Source organism: Puma concolor, chromosome B4 (genome assembly GCF_028749965.1).
Source record: "Puma concolor isolate L17-30 chromosome B4, mPumCon1.1.hap2, whole genome shotgun sequence".
Classification (NCBI taxonomy): domain Eukaryota; kingdom Metazoa; phylum Chordata; class Mammalia; order Carnivora; family Felidae; genus Puma; species Puma concolor.
The window spans coordinates 44,282,861-44,310,787 of NC_141673.1; positions in this window are offsets into that span (position 1 = coordinate 44,282,861).

The window sequence follows — 27,927 nt, forward strand, 5'->3', positions numbered from 1 at the left end:
AATTCTATCTATAAAAAAAGAAAAATTAGATTTGCCTCAGATTTCCCACTGCAATGTCAAAACCAGAGGACAATTCTCCTGGAAAATTTAATCAGAGACTCTAAAATAGCAATCTATAGTCTGATATCCAATATAGCATCTACTGCAATCAATGTCTAACAACCCCATACCTCTCACTTTAAGATATTAAAGTAAATAAAGAGGTATTCATTAAATAACTTGTTTCATCAAGGGAATGGATCTTGTGGTACATGAAAACTCCGCCTTTAGATATTATGAAGCTTATTTCTCCATATAGGTTTCATTTGTGATTTCAGAAGAAGAAAATAGATGTGAGGAGCACTCTTTTACCTCCCTTTGAAGTTCATGTTATAATTCATTATGGCATCTCTTCCTTAGGATGTCTTCTAGTTTTAAATGATTTTCAATTTAACCATATAGACTATCATGAGAATCTTTGAAAGGAAGGTGGCAATGATTTCACCATAGCTACTGGACTTAGACTGAATACATAACACTGCCGTAATAAATGCATAAATGCAGGATAATAACATTTTTGGTAAATTTGATAATTATGTGTATAAGTTAATCTTTGGATTCTATGCTACTTACATTGAAATTTTCACACAAAATTAATAAGCACAATTCTTATTTTATTTTCACCTGTATATACATTTAAAGAATCACAGATAAAAGAGTTAAAAAAGAATCAGTAAGAAATGAAGAATACATGGGCACCTGGGTGGCTCAGTTGATTAAGTGTCTGACTTTGGCTCAGGTCATGATCTCATAGTCTGTGGGTTGGAGTCCCCCATTAGGCTCTGTGTTGACAGCTCAGAGCCTGAAGTCAGCTTCTGATTCTTTGTTTCCCTCTCTCTGCCCCTCCTCTGCTCGCACTGTCTCTGTCTCTGTCTCTCTCTCAAAAATACATAAACATTAAAGAAAAAGAAAAAAAATGAGGAATACAATAGATGAGATTGGAAAAAGGCCTGATGCAATGAATAGCAGACTGCAAGAAGCAGATGAATGAAATAATGATACATAAGACAACATAATAAAAAAATATAATGGAGCTAAACAAAGACAGAAAGAAGAATTATAGAACATGAGAATAGACTTAGGGAAATCAGTGACTCCATCAAACAATAACATTTGCATTATATGAGTGCTAGAAGAGAGAGAAAAGAGAGCAGAAAATTTATTTCGAGCAATAATAGCAGAAAACTTCTTTATTCTGGGGAAGAAAACAGACATTCAGCTCCAGGAGGCACAGAAAACTCCCATTTAAAAAAAAATCATTCAAAAAAACAAGAACAAAAACAAAACAAAAACAAAAACACAGGCCAACACCAAGATATATTGTAATTGAACTTGCAAAAGCACCAGTGATAAAGAAAATATCTTAAAAGCAGCAAGACAAAAGCAGTCCTTAACTTACAAGGGAAAACCCATAATGCTAGCTGGAGATTTCTCAAAAGAAATATGGCAAGCCAGAAGGGAGAAGTTTGATGTATTTAAAGTGCTGAATGGGAAAAATCTGCAGCCAAGAATAATGCTCTATTCAGCAAGGCTATCATTCAGAATAGAAAGAGCCAAAAACTAAAGGAGCTCTTGACCACTAAACCAGCACTGCAAGAAATATGAAAGAGGACACTTTAAGTGCAAGGGAAAGACCAAAAGTGACAAAGACAAGAAAGGATCAGAGAAAATCTCCAGAATTAATGATAACACACATAATAAAATGGCAATAAATATGTATCTATCAATAATTACTTTGAATATAAATGGACTAAATGCTCCAATCAAAAGACATAGAGTGTCAGAATGAATTAAAAAAAAAAAAAAAAGGACCAAAAGTGAGGGGATGGAAAACATTCATCACAAAAATAGATGTCAAAAGAAAGTTGAAGTGGCAGTACTTATGTCAGACAAACTATAATGTAAAACAAAGACTGTAAAGAGACAAAGAAGGGCATTATATAGTCATAAAGGGGACAATCCAGCAAAAATGTTGTAAATATTTATGCACCCAACATGAAAGCACCTAAATATATAAAATAATTAATAATAAACATAAAGGAACCAATTGATATTAGCACAATAATAGTAGGGGACTTGAACACCCACTTACATCAATGGATAGATCATCTAAACAGAAAATAAACACAGAAACAATGGCTTTGAATGACACACTGGACTAGATGGACTTAATAGATATATTCTGAACATTCCATCCTAAAACAGCAGAATACACATTCTTTTCAAGTGGACATGGAACAGTCTCCAGAATAGATCACAAATGAGGTCCCAAACCAAACAGGCTTCAACAATACAAAGATTTAAATCATATTATATACTTTTTGTGACCACAACACTATGAACCTTGAAATCAACCACACAAAAAAATTTAGAAAGGCCATAAATACATGTAGGTTAGGAATGGTACTAAACAATGACTGGATCAGCCAGGAAACCAAAGAAGAAATAAAAAAAAAAAAACAACCATAAAAACATATAAAAATGAAAACACAATGGTCCAAAACCTTTGGGATATAGCAAAAGCAGTCCTAAGAAGGAAGAGTATAGCAACACATGCCTACATCAAGAAAAAAAATCTCAAATGAACTACCTAAACTTATACCTAAAGGAACCAGGAGAGGAGAGGAGAGGAGAGGAGAGGAGAGGAGAGGAGAGGAGAGGAGAGAATAGAATAACCCAGAAATGAACCTACAACTATATGGTCAATTAATGTTTGACAAAGCAGGAAAGAATCTCTGATGGGAAAAAGACAGTCTCTTCAACAAATGGTGTTGGCAAAGCTGGACAGCAACATGCAAGAGAATGAAACTGTATCCCTTTTTCAACCATATACAAAAATAAATTCAAAATGGATTAAACACATAAATGTGAGACTTGAAACCATAAAAAATAATAGTGGAGACCACAGGCAGCATCCTGTTTCACAGTGGGTATAGCAAAGAAAGCAAAAATCATCTATTGGGACATCATCAAAATAAAAAGCTTCTGCACAGCAAAGGAAACAATCAACAAAACTAAAAGGCAACCTATGGAATGGGAGAAGATTATTTGCAAATGACATATCTGATAAAGGGTTAGTATCAAAAAAATAAAGAAATTATAAAAGTCATCACTCAAAAATGAATAATCCAATTAAAAATGATCAGAAGATATGAAGGCATTTTTCCAAAGATGGCATCAAGATGGCCAATAGACACATGAAAAGATGCTCAACATCATCAAATCAATCATCAAATCATCAAATGCAAATAAAAACTACAATGAGATATTACCTCACATTTGTCAGAATGGCTAAAATCAACAATACAAGAAACAACATGTGCTGGCAAGGATGTGGAGAAGGGGAACACTCTTGAACTGTTGGTGCAGCCACTCTGGAAAACAATATGGAGTTTTCTCAAAAAGGTAAAAATGGAACCACCCTACGATCCAGCAATTGCACTACTAGGTATTTACCCAAAGAATTAAAAAGTACTAATTCAAAGGGATACCTGTACCCTGATGTTTACAGTACCATTATCTACAATAGACAAATTATGAAAACAGCCCAAGTTTCCATCTACTGATGAATGGATAAAGAAAAGTGGAATATTACTTACCATAAAAAAATGAAATCTTGCCATTGCCAATGACATGGAAGGAGCTAGAGAGTATTACGCTAAGCGAAATAAGTCAGAGAAAAAAATAGCATATGATTTCACTCATATGTGTACTTTAAGAAAAAAAAAACAAGTTAACCATTGGAAAATAAAGGAGGTAAACCAAGAAACATGCTCAACTATAGAGAACACACCAATGGTTACCAGAGAGGATATGGGTGGAGAGATGGCTAAAACACATGATGGGAATTAAGGAGTGCCCTTCTGGGATAAACACCAGGTGATGTATGGAAGTACTGAATCACTATATTATATCCCTTAAACTAATATTACACTGTATGTTAACTAACTGGAATTTAAATAAAAACTTAGAAACATAAGAACAAAATGACTAGAATGACTTTGTCCTGATTTTGATCCCAGCTGATTTCAAGTCTGTTTTGAATTCTGCCTAGTTCATAATTAGTACCCTGGTGACATTGCGACTCAACTGCCTTTAAATATCTCTTATTCTGGCTTGTTTCCATGACACCTTTCTAATTTGTCTTCAATTGCCTTTCCTCACTTTTTTGTATGAAGATTAGAACCATAATTCTCCCATTTCTAGAAGCTATTGGTTTTCATTAGTAAAGATACTTGACATTTAATTGAATTCAGAAATTCCCACTTAAGTAAAAGTACTTTATCGTAATCTTTAAAATATTTTTGTAGAATCTATAGTATTATTTATATTTTATACATAGATTGATTTAAGAATGTTTTGTTAAAAATGTTTTGTTAGGAGTTACATGACAAATTTATTAGAAACTTATGTCAATTAACTTAATTTTGAACATTTTAGAAACACACCATCTACTGAATAGTACAGCCATTGTTTACTTAAAGTGTTCTCTGTAATTAGTGATTTGCTAAATAATATATTACACATTACAACAACCAAAAAAAGAATAAAAACAGTAATATAAATACTATGTGTGAGTGTTTGTGTTTCCCTATCAATTTACATATTGGAATCCTCATAGTATGATTGTTCTAGGAGGTGGGGCCTTTGGGAGGCAATTAGCTCAGGAGGGTGGGGCCCTCTAAAGGGATTCTAAGAGCTCCTTAGCCCTTTCCAGCATGTGAGGATACAGGGACAAGTCTGTGACTGGGAAGAGGGCTCTTACTTGACCATGCTGGCACCCTGATCTTGGATTTCCAGCCTCCAGAACTATGATAAATAAATGTTTATTGTTTACAAGCTACCCAGACCATGGTATTTTGTTATAACAACCTGAACAGACTAAAACAAGTTAACAATTTTGATCCTTGATTTATTCAAGGTATTATACCTGGTGCTGTAGGTATTATTCACTTACTATCTCCTAGAATATAGATGAGATATAGCCTAATAGTATCTCTCAAGATAGGGAAACTTAGTCTTACAATGTATATGTGTCTTGTCCAAGGTCAAGGTGTTGAGGTTGGAATTTAAAATTAAGAAATCTGAAGTTAAGATTCAATTCATAACTATTAAGGCAAAAAAGTTGTTATACACAAAGTAACAATCTAGAAAAAATACTGGTCAATATTGTCATGGAATTTCTTTTCTTTTCTTTTTTTTTTTTTTTTTTTTTGAAACTTGCCAGACCTCTCTAGATGACATTTGTGCAACATGAAAATTTCAAAGGAAGATCTACATCTAAAATGCATGACTATTCCTATCAGCAGTTTGCAAGAACCATATTAGTAAATCATCTGGGAAAGATGGCGTATTAATGGCTATCTATCATGAGTCACTTTCATCTTTAACATCAATGAGAGATATGAACTTTAATTTACAATGGTGGCTATGTGGACTACCACTAGGTAATGGGGAAAAAAAAGACAAATGAAAGAAGGAAAGAAATCCTAGAAATAGAGCAAACGTACAATATATATTGACGTATGGCTGTACATAGGGTCTGTATCTTTTAAAATCTCTTCTTCAGACTATATGTTTTTCCCCTGTATCTCACTTGACATCCTTTATGGATATATATTTTTTAAGGACTTACAACAATGCTGACTAATATGACATAAAATTATTCACTTTGACTTTGAATGGAAATTTTGAAATATTGATTTTCAAGTTCTGCTAACTAATGCTTTTATAAACACCAAATAGCTCAGCTTCTTTTAATTTTCTTGGATGGCAACCATGATTTTGGAGACTTTTGGAAATTTCAATTCCATTTTTGCTTTCTTGTAGAATAGAAAAATAATTTACCAAAATGTGATGAGTTTACAAAATTCCACCTAAAACCAAAATAAATGAAAAGCAAACAAACAAAAACAGCTGTATGTTTTGACAGCTGTCTTTGCCAATTGCCACCTTTGCCAGTGACTTGAGAATAGGAAACTAAAGAACACGTTAAAAATGTATAGGGAATACATCTGGTATACTTGAAATCAAATAATTAGCCAGCACTTGTTATTCTAACCTCTATTTAATGCCATTTTTTATAGAAGATGAGGGATTTACGCAATAGGTGTAAATGTAACAATAATGATAACACTAAAAAGGATTCAATAAATTATCTTTTGAGAACTGTTTGTGTAATTGTTGAAGGGTTATTAGAAGATTGTTTTTTCCCTTCATATTTTATAACTTACTTACACCTGAAGATTCATGGAGGGAGAAAATGAATCATTCAGAACACTTAAAAAGCAACGTGGAGTTTAGTGAAATAGCACAGCATGGAATTAGCTATGTAAACTGTCAAAATCAAGAACAATCATTTCATATTTTTATATATAAAATGAAAATCAAACAAATTCAATATAAATTATCTCTCCATGTGTATTTTACGTGTGTTTGTGTGTGTATAAAATACACGTAAGTTGAACCTGAACCACAAAATCTGAAACTTCAGAATGAGAGAACATTTGTGACCATTTAATCACCATCCTAATTGAAGCCTCAAACATGGACTCTTTCTTTCTCCCCATTTCACAGAAGATTAAAACGAAGATTCATAGGATCTAAGTATTTGCCCAAAGTCATCTTATACCTAGTAAGTGGCAGAGATCTTGTTCTCCAGTATCCAAGCTTAGTGTTCCTTCCCCAAACAGGAAGTAAATAACTAGCAGAAAATGCTGAAGGGAGTTGACAGGATAATAATAAAATACAAAGTATATAAATAGTTAACTTAGCATTATTGTGCTATTTAACTTTGTAGTTTGGTTTCACAACACTATGTAGAAATAATTTATGTATTTCTTTAAATGAGCAATAATTTGAGTTCTGAATAATTCTGGATTGAAATAAAGGTGGATAAACTTTACCTCTAATTTAGCATAGAACAATTTACTTATTTTATTTCTCTTTTCCTTCTTATGTTATTAGTCTCCTTTTTTCACCTCTTCTATCCCTCTTCCCCCTCCCCCACACAAAGTTTTTATGCAAATAAAACATGGTATATTTATCTTTATGTCTTATTTAAATGTGGACAAATATTTGTAGATATAAGTTAAAAGCCTGTAAAAATGTCCTAGACCTTTGTAACATAACTTTAATAATAAGAACACAGGCATAGAAAAAGTGTTTAACTAGGTATTTGAAGCTATTTTAAAAACAGAAATAAAAATGTATAGCTTCATGTGCTCTAAAAAAGAGTTTGTCCTTTTAAGTCAGCTTGATAAGGGTATAATTTATATACAATAAAATGAACAGATATAAAGTGTCCAGTTCAATGAATTTTCACAAATACATATTCCCATGGAGCTAGCACCTCAATGATCCTATTATCCCAAAACATTCTATCATATTCCTTAGTAGTCAATCTTCCCATTCCCTCACCCACCCAGAAAATTACTGATCTGCTTTCTGTTGCCATTGAGTGTTTTGCATATTCGAGGATTTCCTATAAATCTTTTGCATTTATTTAGTCTTTTGCATCTGATTTCTTCTGTTCAACATGTTTTTGAGATTATTCATATTGTGTATTTCTTATATTAATGAGTAGTATTCTAATGTATGAATACTTTTATGAAGAAAGTTATTAAATTCTTTTACATATAGGTATTTTTAGACAAGTGTTTTCAATTACTTCAGGTAAATACCTAGTAAAGAAATTGCTGGGCCATATGGTAAGTGTATATTTGACTTTTTAAGAAGTTGCTAAAGAGTCTTCCAAAGTGTTTGCCCATTTAAATTCTCCTTGGCAGTAAAAGACCTTTCCAGTTGTTCCATGTCCTATTCCACATATGGTTTTGTCAACCTTTTAAACTTAGCTATCTTAGTGGGTGAGGAGTGGTATCTCATTGTGATTTTATTTTCCTTTCCTGAAGATTAATGATGGTGAGTATCTCTTCATGTCCTTACTGACCATTTGAATATCTTTTTGGTGAAGTGCCCAATTTTTTTGTCCATTTTTAAAATTGGATTTTTGTCCTAAGAGACTTTTATATTCTAGTTAAAAGACTTCTGTCACATATACTTAAAGCGAATCATTTTTCACAATTTGTGGCTTGCCTTTTCATTTTCTTAGCAGTGTCTCTAAAAGAACATAATTTTTTATTTATGAAATCTCATTTGTTAGTTATCTATTGTTATATAACAGACTTCTCCCGATTTAGCAGCTTAAATCAACCACACTTAACCATCTTACATAGTTGCAAGGATCAGTAATCTAAGAGTAGATAGACAGATGGTTCTGGCTCAGGATCTCTCATGAGATTACAGTAAAGCTGTTGGGTTTGACTGCATCTGGAGAATGTATTCTCAACCTAACTCTCATGGCTACTGTCTCCAATTCCTCCTACATGGGTTCTTTCACAGGGCTGCTTATGGCAAGGCAGCTCCATTTCCTGAAGGGAGGAAGCAGGACAGAGAGAGAACAAGAGCAGGAAATGAAGAGAGCAAGAAACTATGAGATGGAGATGGAAACTATAATATCTGATATAACTTAATCCCAGAAAATGGCATTTGATCACCTCTCTCTATTGGTCCAATATACCAACCTGAGTACAATGTGAAAGGTATTACATAGGGTGTGACTACCAGGAAGTACCAGAGATGACCAGAACCCTCTTGGAGACTGGCTACCACGTATCTATTAATATTATTATATTTTCTTTAATGGCATTGCTTCTTAGTAGTGAATGTTATCTAATTTAACATCATATGAATTATCTGCTTTGTTTCTGTACATAAATTTTAGGTTTTTAGCATTTCTCTTCAGGACAAATACTCATTTTGAGCTAAGTGTTCTGTATGGTGTGATACAAGGGTTTATTCCTTAGGGATTTTTAGTGATTCTAGCAAAATATAATTTCCCCATATTGTACCAGGATTCTCGCATAGAGAGTCGTGACACAGAGGCTTTTCTTTCCAGGAAGCAACTTTATTTGTGCTGACACTGCTCAGCTGGGTTTGTACCAAAGAACTGAGCCCTGAATGCCACGTGGAATATATTTTCTACTTCTTTGTCTCCCATATATGGTAACACACAAACATGTAGTCTGACTAAGTGGTCTCATGTTACAAGGTCATGAGAGACGTTGTCACATATGTGTATAGCCAGGTTGTCTTGAGTTTTTTTTTTTTTTTTTTTCCTTTCCGTACGGAGGGGACCCTACCACAATGTTAATTACACTAGCACAAGTTTGAAAAATTATTTGACAAGATTTCTATTTTCAGTAAAACTAAATAAGCACCCACTATTTCATGTCTTCCCACAGATAACTACAGTCTTTGGAGAAAATGAAAATGACCTGTAGGCACTGGTGCGTACATCAGAATAGAAAGATTCTGAAAGGAGAGTCAAAACATGGAAGGTATCAGATGAATTTCCTTTTTAACAGCTTTTAGCAGGAAGGTAGATTGAACTCACTTCCAAGCTGTGTGGTTGAAACCTAAAGAATTTAAGGGAATATAAGACAATGTATAACCTATGTTTAAGAGGAGTAGTGGAAGGTAGAAAGAGAAAATGAATAGAAAATATATTTCAGTATATGAAAATATAAAAGCCAAAAGTTTTTCCAAAAATACAGATATAAATGTATTGGTTCAAGAAGTTCAGTGAACTATGAACAAGATGCACTGAAGAAAACCACATTATGCACAAAATAATCAATATAAGGAAACGATCTTAAAAGCAGCCAGACAAAAATGACAGATTGCATACAGAGGAACAATCACTTGAATGGCTGCTGACCTCTCATCAGAAAATATGAAGGCCAAGAACATTTTAAAATACTGAGAGAAAAATAACCAACTACTTTATATTTTGTGAAAACACTCTTTAAGAATAAAAGCAAAATAAAGACATTTTCAGACAAAATAAAGATAACAGAAGTGGTCATTAGCACACTTGCACCACAAGAGATATTGAAGGAGGTTCTCAAGACTGAAGAGAGATGTAACAGAAGTGACCTGACCCACCAGGAAAGAAAAACAAAACAAAACAAAACAAAAACAAAAAAACCCGTCAAAAACGGTAATGCTAGGGGCGCCTGGGTGGCTCAGTTGGTTAAGCATCCGACTTCAGCTCAGGTCATGATGTCATGGTTCATGAGTTCGGGCCCCGCGTCGGGCTCTGTGCTGACAGCTCAGAGTCTGGAGCCTGCTTCAGTTTCTGTGTCTTCCTCTCTCTCTCTGCCCCTTCCCTGCTTGTGCTCTGTCTCTCTCTCTCTGTCTGTCTCTCTTTCTCTCTCTCTCTCAAAAATAAATAAACATAAAAAAAATTAAAAAAAAAATGGTAATGCTCATTAAACAGTCAACTCACCAGGAAGACACAGTAACTGTAAATGAATGTGTAAGTATGTACTTGAAGCTGAATTTGAGAGAACTAAAGGGAAAATAAACAATTTTACAATCATAGTTATAGGCATTTAAACCCATCTTTCAGGATTTAATAGAACAAGTAGATTTTAAAAGTTGGTAACAACATAAATTATCCAGAAAACACTATCAACATATTGACTTAATTGATATTTATACAACACTAGGTACTACAATTGCAGCATGAAAATCGTCAAATCCACACAGTGTGTTAACCAAGACAGACCATATGCCAACCCATAAAATGAATCTCAACATATTTCAAAGGACGGAAATAACTTCTAAGTAATACATACGTGGAAAAGAAAAATCCTTAGGGAACACAGAAAATATTTCAAACTTCATAAAAATAAAAGCAACATATCCAAATACACAGATGTTTGGAAATTCCTCAGGCATTTAAAGCCTAAGTAGGTCAATTTTAAATAATCCACAGGTCAAAGAAGAAATCAAAAGTGACCTTAGAAAATATTCTGAAGTTAAAACAAAAAGACTTACCAAAAACTGTGGTAGCTAACGCGTTAAAGTAATTATGTAAATAGGCTGAGGTGGCTTTAAAGTCTTAGTAGCCTTGGTAAGCAAACAGAAGTAAGCCAGAGTAAAGTGCTTTAAACACACTCCTATCCCAAAACACAAAACTTTAAGAACAAATCACAAACGGCCAACTATTCTTTCCTAAACAAGCCAACCACTGAAGCTATAGCCCACCAAATAACTTCCTTGCTTTAATTCTGCATCTGCTCTATAAAAGCTTTTCTCTAGGGGCGCCTGGGTGGCTCAGTCTGTTGGGTGGCCGACTTGGGCTCAGTTCATGATCTCAAGGGCTGTGAGCCTGCGTGGGGCTCTGTGCTGACAGCTCAGAGCCTGGAGCCTGCTTGAGTTCTGCGTCTCCCTCTCTCTCTGCACCTCCCCCACTCTCTCTCTCTCAAAAATAATTAACATTAAAAAAAATTAAAAAATAAAATAAAAAAAAGCGTTTCCCCAGCTCCTGCCCAAGGAGTGTGTCTAACCACTTTTGGTTTGGTGCAGCCTCAATGGAATAGACATTCCATCAAATGAACTCTTGAAAATTTTAATGTGCCTCAGTTTATCTTTTAACATAGCTAAAGCAGTACTTGTTTTTTTTATAGCACAAAATGTGTATATAAGAAATGAAGAAAGGTCTCAAATGACTTTAGCTGCTACCTTAAGAAATAAGCCAAAGATCAAATTAAAGCCAAAGGAATTAGAATAAGTTAAATAATAAAGACTAGAGTGAAAATCAATGAAACAGGAAACAAAAACAATGGAAAAAATGAAATCAAATGGTGGCTCTTAGAGTCATCAATACAATTGATAAAATCCAGCCAGAATGATCAAGAAAGAAAGAAAGAAAGAAAGAAAGAAAGAAAGAAAGAAAGAAAGAAAGAAAGAAAAAAAGACACAAATTAGCACCTGGAATGAGAGGGGTTACACTGCTCTAGATTCTACAGATATTAGAAGGATGATAAAGGGGATATTAGTGTTTTCAGCCAATACATTCAACAATTTATATTAAATAAATTTCTTTAAAGACACAACTACCACAGCTCACTGTAGAAGTTACAGAAAATGTGAATGGCCCTATGTCTTTTAAAGAAATTGAATTTGTAGTGAACATATTAGCCCTCAAAGAAAACTCCCTGACTAGTTTGCTAAGTATCAAATTCTATCAAATATTTGCAGAAGAACTAATGGCAATTCTACACAAACTCTTATAGATAATTTAGGAGGAGGGAATACCTCCCAATTTATATAATGGGGCCAGAATTATCTTGACATCAAAATCAGTCAAATGCATTTCAAATTCCAGAAAAATATCCTTCATGAACATAGATGCAAAACTACATACAAACTTTCAGCTAATTAATTCCAACAATATAAATAATAAATTATTATCAGATTGGTTTTACCCCAGAAATACAAGGTTTATTTAACATTAATAAGTCAATTGATATAATTCACCATATAACAAAGTAAAAATGAAACAAAAAAATTAGTTTAATAAACAGAAAAACTTTTGACAATATCTAAGAAACATTCCTGATAAAAACTTTCAAACTAGGAATAGAAGAATACTTAACCTGATAAAGAGCATTCAGTCTTAGTTTTTCTCATTCGTCTTTTGTTATTTTCTATGTATAGGTATTTTACATGTATATTTAATCATTCATATTTCCTATTTTGATGCTTTAACAATCTTGGAAACTTACCAGACCCAGAACCTTTCTTTTTTTTTTTTTTTTTTTTTTAATTTTTTTTTTTTTTTCAACGTTTATTTATTTTTGGGACAGAGAGAGACAGAGCATGAACGGGGGAGGGGCAGAGAGAGAGGGAGACACAGAATCGGAAACAGGCTCCAGGCTCCGAGCCATCAGCCCAGAGCCTGACGCGGGGCTCGAACTCACGGACCGCGAGATCGTGACCTGGCTGAAGTCGGACGCTTAACCGACTGCGCCACCCAGGCGCCCCCAGACCCAGAACCTTTCTAAGAATTTCAATAAACCCCAGGAACCTTTCCAGGGCTCCAGAACCTTTCTGGGAGCAAGATGTACGTGCAGTTTTAAATAAAGTTTGTTTCGATCTGAGCGCCGCAGGCATGCGAGCCCTCAGTCCTCAGTGACTTACCCGGAGCCCTCGGTAAGTGCTAGAACCAGGAACTCAAAAGGGTTCAGCCGCGGGTGTTTCTCTTGTAAGCTCCTCCCCCAGTTAGCAGGAAGCCTTGGATCCCACTCCTCGTGGTCAAAAACCTAAAAAAAAAAAAAAAAAAGAAAGGAAGAAAGGAAGAAAGATTAAAGAAGACAATTTCGGCGATAAAAGCCAAACAAATCTTATCTAACACTTCACTAAGCAGATAGTCTTCTTTCAGAGACCCGCAATATGGGGCGGAAGGCAAGAAGCTTTTCTGTCACAAAGAATAAGGAACAAGGAAGGAAAAAAAAATACCTGAGGGATTGGGGCTCCACCGTTTCTTGTTTGGGGTGAGAGGGACCCGAGTTGGTTTGGCGTGGGGCGTCTGCGGGTTGGCTGACTGCATATCCTGCCTTTGGGGTCAAGTGGGGGCATTTACATCACTGAGTTCCGGTTTGTTGAGGTCGAACGTGGGACAAGAATGGCTCTACCTTGGGCGAAGAAATTTATTTCAGTGTGTCCGAGGACAAGGTGTGCCTGCAGCCCTGGAGGTGAGAAAGAAATCTGCTGGCTTTCCTGGACCACAGGTGCTGCCGCATCACCAGGTAAGGAGAAAGCAAGGGCGCGATGCAGGGGCAGGAGTGTGGGTGTGCTGAGAAAGCGGGGCACCTGTGCGGAGGTCTAGGTCAGGTGACAACACAGTGTCTGCGGGGCCTGACACTCCAAAATTAGCTGCCAAATGAATAATTTGTAATAATAAATGTACAGTACTTGATTTATTCCATAAATGTTTATGGAGAGTATATTTTCCCCTCTATCTAGACGCTAGAACGCGATCTGGGGAAATACCAGCTTTCTATCGAGTTTAGATTCTTGTAAGGAAACAGGCCAAAGCCACATAAATTTTAATTAAAATAAGCACATTAGATGTTGGTAATGCTATGAGAGAAAGAGGGTCAAGAGAAGTGGCGTTGCTGTTTCAAATAGGTTGATTTAGGAGGCATAACTAAAAAGTAGACATTTTAATAAAAATCTGAGCCTGAGTGGCTCAGTCCCTTAACCATCAGACCCTTGATTTCAGCCCAGGTCTGGATCTCACCTCAGGTCTCGATCTCACAGTTTGTGGGATCCAGTCCAGAGCGGGTCTCTGAGCTGACAGTGCTGAGCCTCCTTGGGGTTCTTTCCCTCTCTCCGCTTATCTCTTTGCCCCTCCCCCACTTGTGCTCTATGTCTCAAAAGAAAGAAATAAACTTAAAAATATGTATTAAAAAGTCCCCGAGGGGCGCCTGGGTGGCGCAGTCGGTTGAGCGTCCGACTTCAGCCAGGTCACGATCTCGCGGTCCGGGAGTTCGAGCCCCGCGTCAGGCTCCGGGCTGATGGCTCAGAGCCTGGAGCCTGTTTCCGATTCTGTGTCTCCCTCTCTCTCTGCCCCTCCCCCGTTCATGCTCTGTCTCTCTCTGTCACAAAAATAAATAATAAAACGTTGAAAAAAAAAAAAAGTCCCCGAAAACAGGGAGAATGCAAAGCCATTCATGTGTCTGAGGAAAGATATCTCCAGGCTGAATAAACTTTTGTTCATATTTGGACGTCTAGCCAAGCGTGTTCAAGTATTAGGTATTAGGAGAGACGCTAGTGTTTCTAGAGCAGACAGCAAGGTGGTGAATGAGATGGTCAGAGACGTTGGGAAGAGGGCTGTATATAGCATTATGGACCATATGTAAATAACTTGGACTTTACTCTGAATGGAGTAGAAAGCCACTGGAAAGTTTTAGGCAGGTAAGTGACAAGATGTGATTTTTGTTCTAGAAGGATAGCTGTAACTGCTATGTTAGCATTGGACCTGTGTGGTATGGAAGTAAGAACGAGGTCAGGGAATCAAAGGATGGCTTGATAGATGCAATGAACACAAATGACAACAGTTGTTGGGAAAAAGGAGGCTAACAACAGAAATGGTGAAACATGGCCAGATTCTGGGTACATTTTTAATGTAAAAACAATCAGGCTTACTATTATATTGGATGTGGGGCATGAGGAATTAAAAATAACTTCAAAGTTTTTGGTCTGAGCAACCAAAGACTTTTGGTCTGAGCAACCAAAGAATGATGATGTAATTTATTGAGATTGAAAAGATTAGGTGAGGCAAATTAAGGTAGAAAGGATGCATGTGTTTTATTTTTCTCCTCAAGTACAGTTTAATAATTCGTAGATAATTATATAGTGTTCAAAGACATCTTTTAATTATTAATATATTAAAATTAATATGCCATCACACTTGAAGTAGAATTTTTATCTCTTAATCTTCCCCTTTATATGTTTGATGTTTTAGAGTTCATATATTGATACATTCTATATTGTCACTACTATGCCATGTTTTGTGTGCAAGTTTGCACTTTTGTACCTTGGTTATGCTGTCAGCTAAGATTTCCACTGCCGCAGTGTCATCATTTTTCTCTATATAACAGTGTTTGTGATTTGTGCAATTAGCTGGATATTTTATTGAATTTTCCCTTATTTTATATAAATTACTGGAAAATGGAAAAATAAAAGTGCTGATACTAGACATAAAAAAAGATGTGTCATAAAAATAATGCAATTGTGACAAAGATGGAATTCATTAAGGATGCTGAATGAAGCAACTCTAGTTTCAGTTCTATGATCCTTAGACTTAATCTGATTTTTTTTCGTGTGAACCGTGAAGGGGAAAAGAACAAAATTAAAGAACATGTGTGAGGTGGCTAGAAAATGTTGTGGTACTTAAGACCTCCATAACAGAACACATGTGATGCAATGACAGTCTGTTGTTCAAGTTTAAAAAGTAATATTTAGCTTTCATAGCTGTTTTTTATAAGCATTTGTTATATATAAGAGGAAACTATTTGTAATGATGTCCAATCCATATGTTACGTGTTATGTATCACATTCTGTAGAATTTTGTTAATAACTGAACTGTGATTTTTATAATAAACAAACAGATCTCATGTGCTTGTTACCAGCATAGTCATAGATTTGTCTGTACCAAAAAAAAAAAAAAAAAAAAAAAAAAGTTGTATCAGTTTAACCAGCTAGTCAAATAATAATCAATGGAAAATTTATTAGCCAGGTTATTGGGAGAATTGATAGAATTAATATGGTCAAGTTGTTTATACACATATTAAGGACATACTTGCAAAATTACAAAATTGTTCTATAATTAATGGAAAGGAAGTTACTCATATTACCATACCATCAATGAATTGACAGGAGACTAAGTTATTATTGTCATAGTGTAAAAACTGTATGTCCTCAAAAACTTCTTTGCTGAAATCTTAACTTACCAACAATTAGTATGTTTCTACCTATCATTTACTTCACTGTTAATGTCTAAATATTCCTATATCTACTCCAAGTTTATTTTGTAAATGATGTAAAATTTGGAAGAATTTTATTTTCACTTGGATGATTTTTTTCTCATCTCACACCATACATAAAAATAAATTCACAAAGGCTTTAATCTTTGGATACAAAAATTAAAAAAAAAATAATTTAATTCCCAGTAGTAAACATATGAGAAAAGCAGAATAATACAACAGCATAAGACTGGTTACATGGACATGGATCCTGAAATTATGGGGAAATTTTTTTTTAAGTTATAGGCCAGTAATTTGGAAGTTCTACAAAGCAGTTAAAGGATACTAAATGTATAAGGGATTCTTGAAATCAATAAGATAAAGATGACATGCTTGGTGTGAAAATGGGCAAAATTTAAAAAACAAATTTAACAAAATAGAATATAGAAATCAGGCTTTAATGTGGACACAATCTCCACGACCACTGTCAGATAGAATAGATAAAGAACATATAGTATATACATACAATGGAAATCTATTGGGTCTTCAAAAGGATGGAAATTCTGCACTATGTGACACATAGATGAACCTTGAGGCCATTGTGCTTAGTCAAGGCAGTCACAGAAAGACAAATATTGCATGGTTCCACTTATATGAAGTATCTAAATTAGTCAAATTTATAGAATCCAGGAGTGGAATAGTGTTTGCCAGTGGCTGGGGAAACAGGAAGTGGGGTTACTAGTCAACCAGCATAGTGCTTCAGTCAAGCAAGGTGATTAAGCTTTAGTAAACTGTTTATTAACTGGTACCTATAGTCAACAGTAGTATTTAGTACCCTTAAAATTTTGTTAAGAAGATAGATCTCATGTTAAGTGTTCCTTCCACAATAAAATTTTTTAAAAAAATCAAGTTTTACCCTAATAATCAAATAACAGGAACATTTCGTTTAGAACATCAGATAACCATAGATTGACATGAGTCATAATGTTCTGTGATGATGATAAGGGTTCAGAGAAGTGTCTCAGTAACCCATCCCAAATATCTGGTTTTAAAATTTAATTGAAAAATTTCCTTTGTTTTCAATTTTTTAACAATGAGGCTATATTAAATGTGTAAACAGGAAGAGAATTATGAAATTTTTTTTAAATTATGAAAAATTTAAACTTTTTAAGCAATTGGCAAATTGGAGAAAATAGGAGAGAACATAAAGTATAAATTGGCCCCAAATTTCTGGAGGAACAATGTATTAATTCATACCAAGTCCTTTTTTTCCCCACGTCATTTAGCCCAAAAATCATAAAGAGAGAAAGAAAGAGAAAACAAAAGAAAGAAAAGAAGAAAGAAAAGCAAATAGAAATTTTTTAGCTGTGGTCATTATAGCATAGTTTATAATATTTAAAAATAAATACTCTGTCTAAAAATAAATTTAATTACAGTAAAATAATTGTGTTATAACCATTTAATTTGTTGCTACATAACATTTAAAAATACCTTTTAGATACATATTTATTGATGTAAAAATCATTTGTTATAATGCATAAAATCATGGGACACAACTAAATATAAAAGGCCATTTTGTTTTACAAAATTATAGATATACAGATATTTTATATATACTACATATACTGTATGTTTTATAAATTATAGATATTCTGTAGATTGAAAGCCCTTCCCATGTGCCAGATCTCAAACACAATCCTCAAAAAACAAACACAATCCTTCCTTTTTAGGATTATTTTTTCATTATCTAATTACACATCTCTAGACAACATGGTTTAATACTACCCTATTTTCTAAAAATTTGGTGTGTCTCTTAAGCCTTTTAATTTACAGGTGCAAACTCTGTCTTCTTGTCCTTGCAACATATCAAGTTGAAAAACATAAGCCATTTAAATAGCAAATTTCCCATGTTTAGATTTGCTGATTATATGCTCATTTTGCAATTCATACATCCCACTGCTCTCTGTATTTTTTGTGACTTGGAAGAAAGTAGAGTTAGGTTAGATTTTTTTGTCAAGATCACACATGATTTTGGTTATTTCTAATTTGTCTCTCTTTTTATGCTTAATGCCTACATTCATTAATTCATTGATAACTGAATCTTAACATTTCTTTTTTAGTTATTGCCAGGGGTACTTATATAAAATTTTATTTTTCCTCATCTGTTAAGAATTAATAGTGTTTTTATTTGTTGTATTAATAAAATATTAATATTCTCATTTTACTTATCAGTTAATAATAAAGTATTAATGAAATTAGCACTTTATGTGGAAAAAAACAAGACAAATGCTCAGTTTTTTATATTATATATTTTCAGATATTTAATTTGTTCTTCCTCATCCCCTGAAAGTAAGTTATTATTAGATTGTTGTCAAAATATCATTAGAAACTCATGTATAAGCACATTTGATGGGTTTCAGTCTTTTAGTATAAATTCAATCCATTTGAAACTCAAATTGTCCTGTCTAGTTATAGCCATCTTCACAATTAATCGTATCTCATTCTAATGTGATCTTAACGGTCTTTGCAGTGACACGTTATTCCAGGTTCATTTTGTGCATTTCCAGCCTCAGACCTGGAATCAGTCATTTCTCCAAGAAGCTCTCATTGTCTTTAGTGGGAAAATATCTTTTCAGTTTACAATCTGAATTCTGGCAGTGTTCTTTTTACCTGATTTTTTTAATATAATTTTGTGGCTGCAACTTAGAAGAAAGTAAACACTGATAGAACAACTAATTGATCAATAAATGGATCAAATGCCTAATGAGTTCATTCTGATTTCCAGTTCAACTTTAGGCCTGCAGGACTATTTAACCTCTTTTACTTTATGTGTATACTTCTTTTCTTTCACCTTCAGAATTCTGTATTCAGTTAGAAAGGCGGGTGATAAAATTACCTATTCATTTGACTTATCCCATGTCACACCCAGGTTAGTTTCTTTGTAACAATGCAAATACTCCCAAAATTGAAAGATTTGCAAGCACATTTTTATTTGTCCTCAGTTCTAACTTTACTGTATCTACTTTGTCCAAGCATATAGCAAATACATTCTTTTCAAAATTTTAATTTAAATTTTAGCTAGTTAACATATAATGCAATATTCGTTTCAGAAATGGAATTCAGTGATTCATCCTTTACATATAACACCCAGTACTCATCACAATTAGTGGCCTTTTTAATATCCATCACCCATCTAACCCATTTTCCACCTTCCTCCTTCCATAAACCCTCGATTTGTTCTCTATGGTCAAGAGTCTCTTGTTGTTTGTTTCCCTCGTTCCTCTTCTCTCTGCCTGATATATTCATCTGTTTTGCTTCTTGAATTCCACATCCGAGTGAAATCATTTGGTGTTTGTATTTCTCTGATTGACTTATTTTGCTTAGTATAACACATTCTGGTTCTATCCACAACATTGCAAATGGCAAGATTTCATTCTTTTGGATGGCTGAGTAATATCCCATTGTGTTTATGTACATACACACACACACACACACACACACACACACACACACACACACACATGCCACATCTTCTTTATCCATTCATCAGTCGATGAACATTTGGTCTCTCTCCATAGTTTGTCTATTGGTGATAATGCTGCTATAAATATTGTGGTGCCTCTACCCCTTCAAATCTGTGTTTTTGTCTCTTTTGTGTAAATACCTAATAATGCAATTGCTGGATTGTAGGGTAGTTTCAGTTTTCATTTTTTGAGGAACCTCCATACTGTTCTCCAGAGTGGCTGCACCAGTTTGCATTCCCATCAATAGTGTAAGAGGTTTCCCCTTTTTCCACATCCTCACCAACATCTTCTGTTGTTTCTTATGTTATTGATTTTAGCCATTCTGACAGGTGTGAGGTGGTATCTCATCATGGTTTTGATTTGTATTCCCCTGATGATGAGTGATGTAGAGCATCTTTACATGTGTCTGTTAGCTATCTGGACATCTTCTTTGGAAAAAAATCTATTCATGTATTCTGCCCACTTCTTCACTGGGTTATTTGTTTTTGTTTTTGGTTTTGTTTTTGAGTATTGAGTTTGATAAGTTCTTTAAATTTTGGACATATCCTCTATCAGATATTTCATGTGCAAATATCTTCTCCCATTCTATAGGTTGTCTTTCAGTTTTGTTGATTGTTTCCTTTGCTTTGCAGAAGCTTTTTATTTTGATAAAGTCCCAACAGTCCATTTTTGCTTTTGTTTCCCTTGTCTTTGATGAGGTGTCTAGTAAGAAGTTGCCACAGACAGGTCAAAGAGGCTGCTACATGTGTTCTCCTTTAGGATTTTGATGGTTTCCTGTCTCACATTTAGGTCTTCCATCCATTGTGAATTTATTTGTGTGTATGGTGTAAGAAAGTGGTCCAGTTTCATTCTTCTGCAGGTTGCCATACAGTTTTCCCAACACCATTTATTGAAGAGACTGTCTTTTTTCCATTGGATATTCTTTCCTGCTTTGTGAAAGATTAGTTGACCTTATAGTGGTGGGTTCATTTCTGGGTTCTCTGTTCTGTTCCATTGATCTATGTGTCTGCTCTTGTGCCAGTACCATATGTTTTGATGACTGCAGCTTTATAATATAGCTTGAAGTCCGGAATCGTAATGCCTCCAGTTTTATTTTTCTTTTTCAGAATTGCTTTGGCTATTCTGGGTCTTTTGTAGTTCCATACATATTTTTAGTATTGTTTATTCTAGTTCTGTGAAAAATGTTGGTGATATTTTGATAGGGATTGCATTAAATGTGTAGATTGCTTTGGTAGTATAGACATTCTAACAATGTTTGTTCTTCCAATCCATGGGCAGGGAATGCTTTTCCTTTCTTTGCGTCCTTTTAAATTCCTTTCATAAGTGTCCTATGATTTTCAGAGTACAGATCTTTTACCTCTGTAGTTACATTTATTCTTAGGTATCTTATTGTTTTTGGTGCAATTGCAAATGGGATCGATTCCTTGATTTCTTTTTCTTGTTTTTCATTATTGGTGTATAGAAATGCAACAGATACCTGCACATTGGTTTTATATCCTGCCACTTTGCTGAATTCATGTATTAGTTCTAGTTGTATTTCGGTGGAGTCTTTTGGGGTTTCTACATAGAGTATGATGTTGTCTGTAAATAATGGAGGTTTGACTTCTTCCTTGCCTATTTGGATGCCTTTTACTTCTCTTTGTTGTCTGATTAACAATCATATTCTATATTTTCTCTTCATTTAATCTTAGTTCTATATAGATAGTTATACATCCAAGGCTGATTTTCATATGAAAATCTGAATTTTTACAAGTTTTCTGAATTTTTGGAAGTAAGCTTGTTTCAGAATAGGTTTTCTAACTTCACAGAGCTCTCACATCTGAGTTTTTTTCAATTAATATTTAAAACTATGAGATTCTTCTGATTCAGTTCCCCTCTCCCTCTTTTATCTAGATTTTTTTCTTTTTTTTCATATATATTCCCATTGTCCTGATAAGTTTTAATTCAGTAATTCAAATCTTAGTAAGTTTTGTTTTGTTTTGTTTTGTTTTTTTCCTCTCTTAGTGTGGAACTATAAGAGACAAATTCCAAGGAAGGGAACCATGCTTATTCAGTTTCAAGAATTAAGAGGGGCTGTACTCTATCTGCTTCAGACCTTCCTACAGACTTTTGCTGGGACTACTTGTGGATTAGGCAAAACACCTCCTAGTTTTAGCTGTTTTCAAATTGGCCCCTGGTGAATAGCCTGTCCTCAGTTCTTAAGACATCTGATTTGTCCTATGCTCCACTGGTACAAAGACAACACGGGGCTTATAGCTATCATGTTTTCTCCCCTCTCATTGTATTTTGGGTTTGCAGAAATATCTTGTAACATAATTTTGTTGTAAATGCAGTCCATCCATTTTGCTTTACTATTTAATTGTTCCATCTGCTTTTATAAGGATGTTTGAAGAGATTAAATATGATGCTACTGTCTCTTTTTCCCAGAATCCCCTGTTCTTGTATTGAAACCAATTTTGCATGATGGAGGAATACGTCCTTATATAAAAAATAACTTCCCTCTCCTTTCAATGTTCATATTTCATGGCATTAGAAGTCTAATTGCATTTTGTGTATAAAATAGAACAATTTTTGGCAGCACCTATGCCAACCAATTAAATTAAAGTAAACGCATAAACCAGAACTCAGTACACCAGAAATTGTGTTAACATCAGGCAAGTATCTTTGGGCTCTTTCCACAAAAATGTGCACTGTAGACAAATTGCAATAAACGGGACTGACAGTTATTCAGTATTGGTCTGTTTAACTTCGTTTGAAGGGCCAAACCCTGTGATTTCTCTTCAGCAACAAAATTAGTTAAAATAGTCAAATCCTTTTTTGTTTAATGCAGTTTTGTATCAATTATCTTTTTTAAATTACTCAATGTTAGTTGAGAAATCAGTCTGCAATTATCCCTGCCATCCATCCCCTTTGGCTTCACTATTTCTATCAGAGAGCTTTGCCTTTGGCGATATAAACATATGGTGTATTTTGCAAAAATTTATTCCAGTGCTTATAAAGTCATAGTGTATTAGACTGTGGTTACATTTATTTAGCACTGGAGTTACTGCATAAGAAGACCAAGCCATACATAACTTTGTATATGCTACAATTTTATGACAACAATTATTTGGGGGCAAATATGCTAGGAAAAGTCAGCTCATTTGTAAAATGGTGGGGAAAAGTGTTTTAATGCTCTACTTTGAAATTTTCAACTGTTAAGCAGTTTAAAATTTTTCAGGAGTACAAAACTATTTCTGTGTGCATTTGATAAGCTTTCTAGGAAATCCTGATTAGAATAACAAAGAGTTTCTTCAGTTTTTACACACGCCTAAAAATGCATCATTGTCTTTTAGATTTGAGTATTTGAATACAATGCAGTTAAAGAGAATATACTGCTCAGATTAACACCTGGGTTTAGAGGACCACAGACCTAAGTCCTTAGGCCGCTTTGCTATATGCTGGATGCATGACTTTGAAGAATTACTTCTCTGTACCCTAGCTTCTTCCTCTAAAAATCGAGAACAATAATAATTCTAAATTTATGGGATTGTTATGAAAATTAAATGATATAATAAATACAAACCAACTTTTACTCTGGTATATAGTCATAAAAACTTCGAATATAAAAAGCATCACAAATTTTACATGTCCACATCAGAACACTTTTTTCCCCCATCCAATAATCCTCCCACAATTTTGACATGACTCACTCCCTTTCTTCCTTCAGTTCTTTGTTCAAAGATTATAATGAATAGTATATGGTAAGGATGTAGTTCATTTACTAATGGTGCCATGGCAGAATAAACTCATTCTTCAGTACTCTGTAGAAGTTTTAAACAACTTTATGTCTGAAAAGGTGGATGCTAATTATTAAATCTGATTTCTTTTTTTTTTAAGATTAGCAGTCTTAAAAACAAGTATCTTTGATTTAAGATTAGGGCCTTTTTTATTTTATTTTATTTTATTTTATTTTATTTTATTTTATTTTATTTTCTTATTTTTTAATGTTTATTTATATTGGAGAGAGAGAGCATACGTGTGCATGTGCACAAGTGAGGGAGCGGCAAAGAGTGAGGGAGACCAAATCTGAAGCAGACTCCAGGCTCTGAGCTGTTAGTGCAGAGTCAGATGGGGGCTCAAACTCAGGAACTGTGAGATCATGACCTGAGCCGAATTTCTAGGCTTAACTATGTGAGCCACCCAGGCACCCCAGTTTATTTTATTTTTTTAAAGTTTATTTATTTTGAGAGAGAGAAAGAACATGTGTGCAAGTGGGGGAGGGGCAAAGAGAGAGGGAGAGAGAGAATCCCAAGCAGGCTCATTGTTGTCAGCATGGACAGGGCTGATCCCAGGAACTGAAATTGTAATGCCCCCGATTTCAAATCTGAGAGACCACCAAGGAGCTGATACTGATGCAAACACACGAGGGTTTATTTGCAAGCTCGAGCTTGGGCCCAAGTATACCCAACACAGCGGAGCAGGGACTTGGACCCCTAGGGTAAAAGGCATAGCAGTTTTATAGGGGCCAGTGGCCAATGAGATTGTAACACACACAGAAAGTTGCATAGTCATGCCAGTCCACATGCAGGTGGCCAATTGAATTACAATTTACCCTATAGTAACTGTTTGAACTAGCCTATCACTTTGGTCAGAATTGGCGGGCAAGTTTGGGGGGTAAAAGGTGGGGCTTACATTCTTTGGTGGTTAGGGCTTCCGCATTCCTATTTGAGCTGGTTTCCAGTAAGGGTGTGCTCAGCGGCTTGACTAGGGTGGGGGAGTGTCTTAATCAATAAGCAGGTCATGTGGGGGTTATACATGAGATGGTGGGTGTAGCACAAAATGGAGTTAGTCTTGCTCTGCTTGTCCAGGGGTAGGGGATTTTTGTTAAATTCCTTGGGTCCCACAAAATCATGACCTGAGCCAAAATCCAGAGTCTGATGCTTAACCAAGAGTCACCTGCATGCCCCGTAGGGTCTCAATTTATAATAACAACTGTATTATTTTCAAAATGTTCTTTTTTTTAATGTAAGCATGCACAAATATATAAAGTATTTAATCAACATTTGAAAATACCTCTTTTACAACATTTCCTATTTCTACTTATTCGGGTTTTCTAATGAATAAAGTGTGAATTTAGGGAACGATTTCTTTGTATTTGGTGCATTTCCTATATTTAATAAAAATAATTGTGGAGTACTTTATGCTTAAGTTAGTGGAATGAATCCAATTATTTACTTTAATAAGGTTTTTCATTTATACATTTTTGAATATAAACTTGAAAACACTGGCTTTTGCTAAGATCACTTTCATTCATGGTGACAGATAAAAGAGCTTAAGTCCTATTTGTATTAAACACTTTGGTGTACTTTAAGAAATAAAAGAAGGTCAATGTGCTTGAAGCATAGAAAGTAAGAGGAGAATAATAGGTAATGAAAAGATGTTAGTACTCCATGAAAGATTTCATATACTACTTATATAAATATTTTTGAATATGTTAAAGTTTGTATGTGTGTATAAGTTTTAATGGCTATAATATAACAAGAAAGGATTAGGATTACTTTTAATATTAGCATTGCCCCACTTTTGCAATTTCCAAAAAAGATGTTTAGGCTTGTGATCTCCTTAGTTACACTTTTTTTTGTTCAAAGTTTCAATATTTAAATTTTAGGGCCTAAAGCAAACTATGCCTTCACCACATCTCTCCTCCTAGCATTTGCTTTACAAAGGCCTGAGCATACTGAGAGAAGAGGAAAAAAGAGTGCTTTTAGTGTTGGTGTTAATAGTCACATTTATTTCCATTTTATTTTTATAAATAATGGGATATTTCTTAAACATTAAGGTAGTACAGTAATATTCATACCTTAAGGTAACTTAAAACATGACTTTAAAATACAATGAAAAGCTATTAAGAGTTTTATGCAGGTAAGTTACATCACCTAAAGCTGTTTCTAAAAGACTCTTCAAGAACATTTTAAATCTTTATAGGAAAAGAATTAAAGAGGCTGGTTAAAAGATTATTGCAGTAAAAACAACAAAGGATAAATGTATATATTTGTTATATTTAAAATATATTTTTGAACTACAATAGAGGAGAGGAATGTCCAAACTGGTTTCCATGTTTATATCTAGAGAGATTGTGTGGAGAAGGTGCCACTACCCAGGTGCCACCACCCACAGGAAGGTCATGAAAGAGTAGTGTTGGTGAAACGTCTTGTGACAGGTATTACAAGGAAAGCTGTTAAATGGGCATTTGGACATATAAGTGAAGAGCTCAGAAATATATCCTAGATGGGAAATAATCATGCCATTCATCAATGGAATCATCATGTTTAAAAGTTGACTGTACAAAATAAAAGACACAGTTGCTGTATTGGTCACTATTTAGGATACAAGGATTAATTATGAATTTTCACTAAAATATGCTAAGAGATAGATATCATTAGCTTTTCTATGGTTCTCCTTTCATATGTGATGTCAACAAAAAGGATATTCTAGATATTCAAGGGCTTTGAAAAAATCACCTCCATGACCCTTCACTGAAAATTTAATCAAGATGTAATTTAAGTGACCAGGAGATGGGTTGAAATAAATCCTGATTTGGAAACCATGGTGTAATGGAACGGACAGTGAAAAATGACACCAGTAAAACATGAAGTTAAGAGCAGCAAAGGCATGCACATAAATAACTAAAATAAAATGTAGAAAGTAGTATGTCCCCTGAGAGATGACGTACAAATAAAGTTCAATTTGGTATAGGAAATTGGAAAATTTTTTGAGAGCAAAATATCAGGGATATCTGAGGCAGGAGATGACTGTAGAATTGGGCCTTTCCGGTAATGAGGATTTGAACAAGGAGGCATAGGAGAGAAATGATTAAGTGCTTCAAAAACCAGCAAGAGCTGGTTACATATGTAAACTCCTCCCTATGACACATAAGCTCCTCCCTGTGAGAGGAGCAGGTGTCCCAAGTGGAGCACTGGGTGACTCAGCAGGACCGCTAGTTTAGACCAAACTGAGTGAGGCTTTCAGTTTATGTATCATTTAACTATCTTCCATCAAATGGACAATCATTACTTCTAGGTGCAACCCAATAATTTTAAATTATCCTAGTAGAAATAAATGAAATCTTGCTTTAAATTTTATCTTTAAGAATTCAGTTGTAACTGTCTGACATTCAAAATAAATTGTTCATTTTAAAGTTGGATTTCTTTAAATTTTTTTTTTTTTTCAACGTGTTTATTTATTTTTGGGACAGAGAGAGACAGAGCATGAACGGGGGAGGGGCAGAGAGAGGGAGACACAGAATCGGAAACAGGCTCCAGGCTCCGAGCCATCAGCCCAGAGCCCGACGCGGGGCTCGAACTCACGGACCGTGAGATCGTGACCTGGCTGAAGTCGGACGCTTAACCGACTGCGCCACCCAGGCGCCCCAAAAGTTGGATTTCTTAAGTATTAGATCTGATGTTTATGCAACATCCTGTAAGGAAAAATACAGACACATAGGAAAATTAACAAAATAAGAAGGAAACAAATATTTCCAATTTAATTTTCTCAATATAAAGAGAATGGTCATTTAAAAACATGATTATAAGGCATGAGTGGCAAGTCACTGCTAATTAACAATAAAGGAACTGTATAATTAAAGAGAATTCTTAAAATGCTCATGTACTTAGAAGGTGTAAAAATTTACCAAAGGAGCTTCAGTTTGGTCAACAGAGTGTAGTTTTGACAAATAGATTAGCTTTAAAATGTATTATTCTTCAAAATAAAATTTGATGAGTATGGGGTGCCTGGGTGGCTCAGTTGGTTAGGCTACCGATTTCGGCTCAGGTCATGATGTCACAGTTTGTGAGTTCAAGCCCCGCATCGGGCTCTGTGCTGACAGCTTGGAGCCTAGAGCCTGCTTTCGATTTTGTGTCTCCCCCACTCTCTGCCCCCTCCCCTGCTCACACTCTGTGTCTCTCTGTCTCTCAAAAATAAATAAACATTAAAAAAATTTGATA